The 10,661-nt window shown below is 39.9% G+C and overlaps 1 long non-coding RNA gene across 1 annotated transcript; it reads right to left on the reverse strand.

Annotated features, from left to right (window-relative positions):
• Nucleotides 1-3,234: 3,234 nt before the first annotated feature.
• Nucleotides 3,235-5,755, reverse strand: LOC129382654 (uncharacterized). The gene is made up of 3 exons (XR_008610693.1): nucleotides 5,671-5,755; nucleotides 4,725-4,787; nucleotides 3,235-3,410 (listed from the first exon to the last, which is right to left on the reverse strand). It is a non-coding gene; the product is annotated as an uncharacterized lncRNA (long non-coding RNA).
• Between the last annotated feature and the right edge of the window lie 4,906 nt (nucleotides 5,756-10,661).

Here is a 10,661-nt window from a genome sequence, read left to right on the forward strand (position 1 = left end):
CAGATGACTGTGTTGTTTACCGGGAAATTTCAAGTAGCGTAAACGTTACACCTCGTTGGTAAAGAACTTGGCACATGGAACTAAACACTAGCAAATGTAATGTTTTGCGCATTTCCTGTACTAACGTACCTCCTGTTATTTATACCTTAAGTAATGCTACTATAGTATCTGGTACGTCTTATATGTACTTGGGAATTCATATAACATTTAATCTGAGCTGAAAATATAACAATAATTGCGTTATTAACAATGGTAACCGCATACTAATTGCGTTACGAAGTAACTTTCATCGCACAACCGTATTATGTCGATGAAACGCACCCTCTTTTTGCAGTCAATTGTTTCACGTTGCAAAGCATGTCGTCTTACTCTTTGCCATAAGATAAACCGTCATGCCATTTTGAAAGCTCAGTTCTTTACGAGACCATATTCTTAGATTACCATTACGACGGACACGTTACTACTTGTGACATTAAGTCTTTCTTACTAATTAGTCCCACGCACGTCCAATGACGGGAACCACGTACCTTCCGATATCGTTTCCATTTCGCACAATTACCTATTTTCGCAAACACAAACAATTCAATTTTGATGACGCATCAGGTGTTCTTTCTTTTTTTCCTTTTTATACGCTATCCTTATAATTGCGCCTTTATTCGAACTTTCTGTTGCTAGCCAAACATTGCCTTCTCACATGTATCGTAGGTGCTAACAGATATTAGATTTTATTTCGGTATTTTAGGTGCCCCACTCCCCTTTGTAAAGCTGGGTGCTCTTGCGGGTAAAGAAAAATTAATGAATAAGAATTACTACAAATTTAGACGTAACCTCAAATCTAACGTATTCGATATTTAGTAAAAAGTGAATATCAAAGAATGCTGCCTTCATCGGAGAAAAAGGCGGTGTTATGGAACATCTGCAAAACTTACGGGCTGCGGAACGCAGTAGAAGGTCGATAGCAAGATTACACCATTATATTCTGAGGCTCGTCCACGTCCACAGGAGAATCCGTCACCACGTTCGAGAGCATTAAGAAAAAAACGATATCGGTTTATCTCCAGTTGTTAAGACCAGATTTAGCGTAATATTGCGTGATACATTTATCTAATTTACATTACCTCACAGAAATTGCGTAACTCCACCAAATAAAAATTATATTTAAACTCTGTAACTGCCGCTAGCTGTCTCGATGTCGACTACAATATTGCAGCTGGTGAAAGATTTAAGCAACGTGGGCAATAATGTGACATTAGAAGAATTTTTTTCATCCTAGGACCGCTTTCATATTTACCTCGTTCGCTCACAAACTTCTGGGTGAGAACTGATGTGCGGACATCGCCGAAGATTTATATATAATATTTATTTGCGGCGTTATGCGATGGGAAAGTGGTAGGTTTTTCAGGGCTTGTACCACGACATCACTGAACGTTTTCTCTTTGGAACAAACAGTGGCCGTGGTCATCCGTCCTACAGCAATTACCAGAAGCTACTTCCCCGTATTTACTCACACTTTTAAACAGAACGTTTCATTGCAGAGCATGTCCGCATTTTCCTCTCTCGCAAGTGTAACATCGCCTACATTTGCAGCAGATAACTTATGGCCGGCAGCTCTGACTGCTTTCAACACACCTGTGGAGCGTATTGGCGTTTCTTCTCCAGCCACCTTGAAGCTCGGGCGCCACCAAAGTGAAAGGCGCGCATTCGGACGTTCCCTTTAACAATGGACCGCATTGTAAATATCATTCAAGTTGATTTGGTGTACAGTATACGTATGTCCTATTGAAATATTGAGCAGATGGCATCACTTTCGCAATCGACATACAGATATTTTGTTTTCAGCCAAGCGCTTAATGGAATAAAAATAAACTAAAGGAATTTCCTGGATGTCATTCAGGCCACTGATTGCCCCGTTCTAAACAGAACTCGTCTGTAGCGTTTACCTTATTTGTGAATTCATAATACGTGCGTAAATAACTTGTTTGAGGTGCCATTCAAAGGTAGACGAAATTAGTGAGTACATCCGAGAGGTAAGCAAACAAATGTTCTGCTTTGTCGAGTGCAACCGACAGCTCGTTCTGTAGAAACAATGATTGGCAGTACATTTTCTTGACACCACTTGAGCCACTTAGAGTCCCTGCAGTAAGCACACTTGTCTTCTGTTTTTGAGCAACTGCGTACATTCGATGATTCCTGCGCAAATCACGTCTGCGCTTCCTTCAGAAGGCTGGATAAATGGGAACGTTTCTTCGAGAGCTTGTTATACGAACGAGAGGACAAGACGTTGAATGTTAAGTTTATGTGTTATGAATTCAGGTTCAACAAATTTGTGGGCAGGTACTTGCGTACCGGCACAACTGTGCAAGGTGAACATTTCAGTCACCGCTGTCAGGCTCTCAAGAAGGTTCAGGAGTAGCCTAAACCACATACACATTACTCATAATTGTCGGAAATTATGCAAAAACCGATATGCTTTGAGCCATATTATTGGGACACTTAAGCTGCTTGCGTTTTTGTTTCTGCACAGTTCGGTGAAGGTACAAACTTTGCTGAATATAGAGTTAGACATGCTTTACACTAGGTAAAGCCGCAAATTAGCCGCAAAATGCGGCTAATTTTCTTTTAGTCCACTGAGGGTGCCGTACAAGCCACAGTGCGCTTTGTTTTGTGTTTCTGTATTTGTACCAAATCCGCAATCTGCCGTTCGTCTCTTCCAGTCCCTGCTTTGGCAGCCTCGCAGGTATATTATATCCAACCGTAGGCCTCACGGATATGGTAAACGTGGAGAATGCAGTGTTGATAATAACTTATGGAATCGAAACATCGAAATTGCGAGTGGAGAAACTCGCTATGCAGTGATTGAGCAGAATAAGGCGGATCAAGGGAGTACATAATATATAAAAAATGTTGAACGCAACCGGAACCACCGAGACAATGATGTCTTGCTATGTAGGGGGACATATCTCGTTCAATAACTAAATGTGGATATTTACGTAAAGTGAAATGGAAAAGAGCCAAACACTGAAAATATCCACTCTTTTGAACCCTGGTCGCCCTAATTTCGCGAAGAGCAGAAAAGATGGCCCGTCTTCTCTTCGCACCAACTGTTCCCATGAACATGCGCAACAACCTATAGATTGCGGGTGCGTAAATTAGTAGAGAATGTTTTTCCAATTCTCGTCAAACGTATCCAACCAGCCGTATTTTTAGTGTTATAAAAGCATGTATTGACAACTATGATGTCAACAGGCATTTTATTGCAGGCGAGCTGGTCATCCAGACCATGACAAAGGTGGAATGGCTGGATTCAGGACGCACGAAAATTCACTTCTTGCCCCAGCCTTGGATGCCTCCGCCTCCCACGCCTCCTCCGAGGCTAGCGAGAGCTTCCTTCGGAGCCATAACGATCAAAGCTGAAATGTAGAAAAAAGCAGTTTGAGGACTAATAAAGGGGGCCTTTGTAACAATAACCGTTCATCAAAGTGACGTGTTATTTCTGGCAAAAGGTAGGATTTATAATTATTGAGGCAGAATTTTAGAACAAATGCTTTCGTGCTCAGATGAAGAAATCGAAAAATATTTTTGCGAATAGTTAAGGCGCCATTTCCACATAAAAAAGACAGGCGATAACCGAGCTCAACTGTATTTCCATATCTCAATGTCCACGGAAGCGGCATCGTTATTCGTTCACTTAGTGGTAACAACCTCTCTGAGAAGCAGCGAATAAATGTTTAGCAATTGAATAAGCCCACTGGGCATCTGTCCTGCTCACAGTGTGTCTCGCCGAAGACGGTTCCTCGAAAAGCAGTAGCTGCTCATTAACAGTGAAAACTACGACATCACACAGAGCGCTAGGCAAATTCAGAATGCGGTTCAAATGTTCTCATACTTCGATATTTTTTTTTCATTTAATTTGACAAATTCACATATTAGCGTACGTGCAATTATTCTAATAATAACCAATAAAAGCAGGATTGGAGAACAACCAATTACAACAGGGTCTAATAACAACCGGGTTGAGTGCTCAAAAGCTAAAAACACGTATGTCTCTTGTTGCATCACCAGTTCACCAAGCATACAAGGGCTCCACATTTATTTCTTCAACAGACATCGTTTAGTTTCATAGTCTATCGAAGAATAACGCTGAACTTGAGGAAGAATAACCATAACTGTACCACATGAGTTTTTACAGCTTAAGTTCGATGGTAGTGCTCAATATTTAGTCGATATATATATGTGTCCGAAATTTTTTCGATATGTTTGGCACCCGTATTGCACTTGCCAAGGTCTACTTGGAAAACCTTTAGTTCCGCATTTTCTTTGCAAAGGCCTCAACAAAACATCTGATTCTTTTGGTATCAGCGATTGGAGGGTATACCTTCTTATTATTTGTATAGTCCTCAAAGGTTCGGGAACATGGTAGCGCACTTTTCCTCCGATATTTATGTGTATGACGTGAATGCGTGATATCAGAATGCATAACGGGAAAGTACTTTTTCTTTCACTGGCTCAATGATGAGCAGCTACTGTTACTATAAAAAAAGTCACGCTTCCATGACCGACATATTATCATTCAGAGATGTCACTGCTTTGCAATCGTAAAACTTTATTGTGGATTTTACATTTACTTGTGTTAGATTTTAGATTTATGTTGGCTAATTGTAGCTTTTGTTTTGTCGTGATGTGAAAAAGTAAGCAATGGGTAGAAAGCAAATGAGTATCTTCACCAATTACGATTGCGGCGACCGACAGGAGGTCCACTCCAAACTGACGGTTCATGTTGCTTTGTGCTGTAGAAAAATAAATTGAGCCACCTATGAGTTCAACAGGAAAACTGCACTGGCTCTCAGTTAATAAGCATATTACGCTAACCGCTGACGGGGCTACCGTATTTGCAACATTGGATTGCATTAAAAGACTGCTAATATGGTTGTATTGATACTTATATCTTTTGGAGAGGGAGATCAAGCCCCTATACATGTGATCCGTTGCTTCTTAAAACTGATTAGCGGAAAGTAAAGTTCTACAACCAGGCATGCTACATGCAGTTTCATGCTCTCTTTTTGTAAGATGGAAAAACATATTCTACATTAGTATATGTATTTGCAGTCATGCGACTAATTACTGCTTTATTTGCGTGTTAAAATATGTTTTCTCTTCTTGAATGACTTCATTTCTTCAGTGCGCTTAATATATAGTGACAACAAAAAGCCGCTGTTCCTCCTAACGAGTGTCTCACAATGCAGATGATTGTTTCGAAATGTCACCAACCCTAAGGACTCTCGTTCCTCAATCGAGCAAGCATAAGCTTCATTCTTCAGTGTCTTTTTTCTTTCAAATATATAATAACGGCGTCATTAGCCATCGAGTGGAATTCTTTTCAGTGAAACTACTGTTTAGATAAGGTTTGAAATGGAATCTCGCAGGTCCTGACATACCATTACATATGGATCAAACTATGTAGAACGGTTTTCACATTGAAAATGTTATACCTAAATATTAACATTTTATATGGCGTATTCATAAACACCATATGACATTTTCTTTTGTTTTCAGATAATTTATAAATAAACCAGTAAACCCATGACGTGCACTGGGGATACAACTTATGCGCCGAAAAAGCGAGCGATAAAGCATGGCTCGAATTCGAGCAGCGAAAAGGCCTATTCTCACCAGTGAGACTGTTGATGGCAGCGTCTGAAACGTCGCTAGGTGAAGGGATGAATTTGTAAAGGTTCAGGCCTCGCTTATATCCTGCAAAAAGTACTTGGGGTTCCTCGTTTTATGAGCTGTGGGGAATAAAACAAATTAAAACAATAAAAGCGAAATTTTTTGGAACGTCTCTGTAACGAACATTTGACCTTCATCATGGAAGAGCAATGGTTCAATAAAAATCGTACATGAAATTTAGAAAAAATAAATTTCTCTAATGAAATGTTCCTGGTGCCAATAGTGCAACATAAAAATAGAAAGAAAGGCCAACAGAAAACTTGGATGATTGCTTCAAACATCCGGTTATATTGGCTTTTACCTAATTAGAGAGCAGGAGCGCCATGCTTGAGCAGTGGGCAAATGCTTGCCTTGTATTTTTCGTTCTTTCAAATGACATTGAGTGTAGAGCAGCTGCCATGAAACAATGATCCCATCACAACATCGTTACTTCCTCTCTCTCAATTTTATATTGCCTTGTCCAGCTACAGATACATAACGAGCTGATCCCTGCTTTTCCAGTCTCCATGCAAACGCTTTGACCAGGTTTTGGAATTATTTGCATATCGTGGTTAGGGCAGCGACAACAGGAATGTGGCGATTTAACACCCCAAGAAAGGAGGCATCAGCTTGTTTTGTATTTTCATTTGCAACTATTGCTGGTTTTACTACTTGTGCATACTCGTCAAAAGAAGCTCATGACACCGACCTGTTTCTCTAACCTTGTTCACGACGTGCGCCACAATGCAGCGACCGAATGAAAGCATAGAAGATAGCCCACATTAAGTAGAATGACGTTTTACTGCTATAGTGAAAACTACAAATGGAAATATGAATAACATATTACGTCGTAGTTAAGTAAAATAAAAATGTTTAATTCAATCTGCACAAGACATTACACTTGATAACACATCTTAAATGTTGTCATTGGAACAACATCCGTGAGATTCATATTGTAACGGTTAATAAGGAATGGTGATAGCAAAGAAGATTGTTGAATTTCAAAGGCCAGAGGTTGTCCCAGCTTGTTGGATGATGAAATGAATGCTTCTAAAGCAAGCAGCTTTTTTTTTTCTTTTGAGATTGGCTGTTCAAAGAAGATTTCGCGACTGCAATTTTATTTGTTTATTAGTCAGACGTTTCGAGACTAGTGTACTCAATTTTTCAAGCTTGACAGCAGCTTCGGTTTCTGTCTTTAAAACTTCGTGCTTGCGTTATTTCAAAGATTTTTCTTTAGGTTTGATGGATTTCGTTTGCGAAGTGATTTGGCTTTTGATATTTGTGGCCGTTTTTGCGCAATATAGACTTAAATATGTTGTCTGTGTTCGTAATAATATCACTTTCTTAACGATAGCTTCATTTGAAAAATCTTTGCATGAAACAGAATAACAAAAACATCCCATTGTTTTTACTCAATTGACTAAGCACGATGTTGAGTGATGTAAGTTACTGCAGTGGCTATATGACGTGAACGAAGAACAATTCTTTTAAAATTAAACTTAAAGAAACGCAGTGGATAGTCTCATATGAAAGAAATGATCGGAGTGTTATGATCAGAGAGTAAACTAAACTGTTGTCTTCCTTCAATTTACACATAAAAAATAAAATTGGAAACAAAAGTAGGAGGTATTGTAATATCAATTAACTTGCTAAATTTTACAGGCCTATCGATATTTTATATTGAGTTTTTCGTTTCGTTAGATTAAGAGTAAACAACTCAATTTAATAGTATTGCCAAAATTAATAGTTTGTGGATCATAACCTTTCTCTTCGATGCAAGATGTACTAATGTAACAAACTCACAGTACAAGAAGTATAATCGTAAACAGTACTACCAAAGTCAGCTTCTCCAGCGTCTATTTCAAAATGGTACTCATTTCATTGGCAAAATAATGTAAACCCCAAGAACACCGTATAGAGGAAATCTTGCCGAGATAATAAGAAGCTAGTATACAGGAACGTAAACAACCAGCTTGACATAGATTGGTTGCATTTTTATTATATTTTGGGCCGTATAAATGGTGCGTGGGTGTCATATTATGATGGAGGTATATTTTCCTTGAAGAAAGTTTGAAAACAGCGTGGTAAATAAAGAAATGAATTGGTTTCTGCCACGTGTTCACACCTGCACCACATTATGCGATGCATGAAAGGAGGTCTTCTTTATAATAGCAGTGATGTGTCTTTCGAATTAAGGTATTTCGCATTCGCAGGTTAACGTAAAGCCCACTGAGCAGTGTAGATATCACAAGTGCGTGGCAGGGAAACGCTCAATAAGAGTGCTGTACGAGTTTTCTGATAAAGAATATCAGTACATAGATGCGTGTGGTTAAAATAACGATGCCTACCAGACAGGCAATTCGTTATCACTAGGAAAATTGAAGAAGCCTTTCAAAATGCCGCTTTCGCAATGAAGAAATTCCTGAGAGTTGTGTTACTGTTTAATAAATGTTGAACATTTCCCTTACAATCAGGTATTGCAGCTTTAATTTAGCGATCAGCTTCGATGGCATCCTTATGCTAATTGTGTATCTGAAAGAAGAGCTGCTACCTATAAAGATCTTGTCAAATAACGAAGCTAGCATCGTTTGTAGTTGGCCTTTCAACCCATATTAGGATATTGTTATTGGATAACAATGGTAAAGACTGCTACCCAGCTGATGACGGGATTCTCAAGGAGAACGACGGTGTTTGCATCGTTTTTTTGCTGAATCAGACTTCTGTCTCTTAGTCCTACATGTTCGGTAAACGATGGTGCTTACTTTTTAAAAAAAACTATCTGCATTATTCATAGCAACTGTAAAGTGTAAATTTATTATCGCTCTTCGAGGCTTAAGGGTGAATGTAAGGCGATTATTCGATTCAGATAGTTGTCAGCTGAAATAGTTCTCAGTTGTCCGCATCAAAACATATAGTTATCATTATCATGAGCCTATATATTGTGTCAGCTGCAGAACGAAGCCCTCCCCCTGTGGTCTCCTATTACCCCTGTCTTGCTCGAGCTCATTCCAATTTGCAGCTGCAATTTTGCCAATTTTACCTCCCCGCCTAGTTTTATGACATCATCGACTTCGCTTTCCTTCAGTTGGCACCGATTCTATGCTTCCAGCTGTGCGCTGGTTCTCTGACCAGCGCATTACATGGTCGACTCCGTTCCATTGTTTTCTCCTAATGTCAACAAGAATATCGGCTATTCCCGTTTTCTAGCTGATCCACACCGCTCTCTTCCTCTCACTTAGCGTTGCGACTAACATCTTTCATTCCATCGTTCTATGCGCGGTCCTTAATTTGTTCCTGGAGCTTTGTTAACCTCCAAGTTTCTCCCCATATGTTATCACCGGTGGAATGTAAAGATTGTACAATTATCGTGTCAGCGACAGTAGTATGCTCCCAGTCAGGATTCGGTAGTGCCTGCTGTAACCCCTCCAAATCATTTTTGATATTTCGTAAATTTCCTTTTCATGCTTGAAATGGGGTTCTGCCGAAAGGACAACTAAGCGGAACGAAAGGAGGACACCTGTGAGTCCTGTAGCTATTGTTTGCACGATTAAAGGCATAAGGCAGGAAGGAAATTGTAGAGCGACATGAAAAACTCTCGGTACAGATTTCTGTTGCTCTATAAGTACTACATAAGATTGTTTTTCCGAGAATAAAAGAAGCAAATGAATACACGCAAAATACCTACAGTGGCCAGCCGCACGGCAATATTGCGTGCAATTGCAGGTTCCTTTCAGGCTAGGAAAAGCACTTTTATATAGCACGTATTCAGCAACAGAAACCTGTATTAGGAGATTTTCACCTTGCTGTTCTGAGACCAAAACGTATGCGGGCAGAGGAACAGGACCGCTTCATGAAAGCTTCAAGACTACGACACCACGCAGACGGTGGGGCTAGTTGAACAGACGAGACAGCGCTTTGTATTGTCTGCTTGACCCGTCCCGTCGTTTGCGCTGTTGCGCTGCGTGGAGCGTCAACCATATAGTTCTTTGAACCCTTTTGGTATGCTACGCTTCGAAAAGTAGGCACGTGAGTCTGCCCATGTGATTTGGGCCACATGATTCCAGGTTCACTCTTTCTTACACACGGTTTTTTTTTATTGGAAGACACACTACTTCCCTGAACTGTCAGTGGAGTATTGGTACAAGCGCATATGGTATGCTGAAACAATGCTCTCGTTGTACGGCAGATTTCCGCAAATTATTCAGTTTGTTCGCCACACTGATGAAAACGCCTTCTGTTAAGGTTTGCAATGACTTTGTGAAGTGCGCCATTATAGTTGCCGTTATTCGGTTCACAGACTTCTATTTACTGTGCACTTACAATAGGCATTCTTCTTGTTTGTTCTTAATTAGTATTAGACAAATTGAAGCGTTTTGTGCGTTCGCTACACCATGGTGTACAGTAGAAAAGCTGCAGCTTTTTATACTATTCAGAATAGCAAAAAAAAAAAGAAAAACTAGGAGGAAGCGTTGTTTAGCGTGGGAAAGAAAAATAAACTATGCAGATTTGCCTTTCCTTCGGTATGCGTTACCAGAATGTTACCTACCTATTGCGTTCAATACAAAAGGTCCTCAATCCTTGTTCTTAGATGTCCGCAACATCATCTACGGCAATATTGATATCATGTCGTCCTATATTATTGATATATATGTTCAAGACAATATCGAGTAAAACAAAACAGAAGATGCAATATTGTTTCACGTGCTCACTGAAATAAATTTCGTGGCACCTTGCTCGAAGTCCTACACAAAACGTTAGGCTCAAGAACTTTCATGCAGTTGGAGTCGTGGTAACAACTGCAACTCCATATGAGCCGTCTGAGAAAATAATGCCAAGAAGCTCATATTGTCTGAACCTTCGCACAAAGTCTTAGGAGTTTCGATTATTTCTACAAAAGGCCAGTACAAGCGCGTTTTTGGTTCGCACAAGTTTGGGCCACACAAGACTACGCGTTC

Source organism: Dermacentor andersoni, chromosome 6 (assembly GCF_023375885.2).
Source record: "Dermacentor andersoni chromosome 6, qqDerAnde1_hic_scaffold, whole genome shotgun sequence".
In the NCBI taxonomy this organism is placed as follows: domain Eukaryota; kingdom Metazoa; phylum Arthropoda; class Arachnida; order Ixodida; family Ixodidae; genus Dermacentor; species Dermacentor andersoni.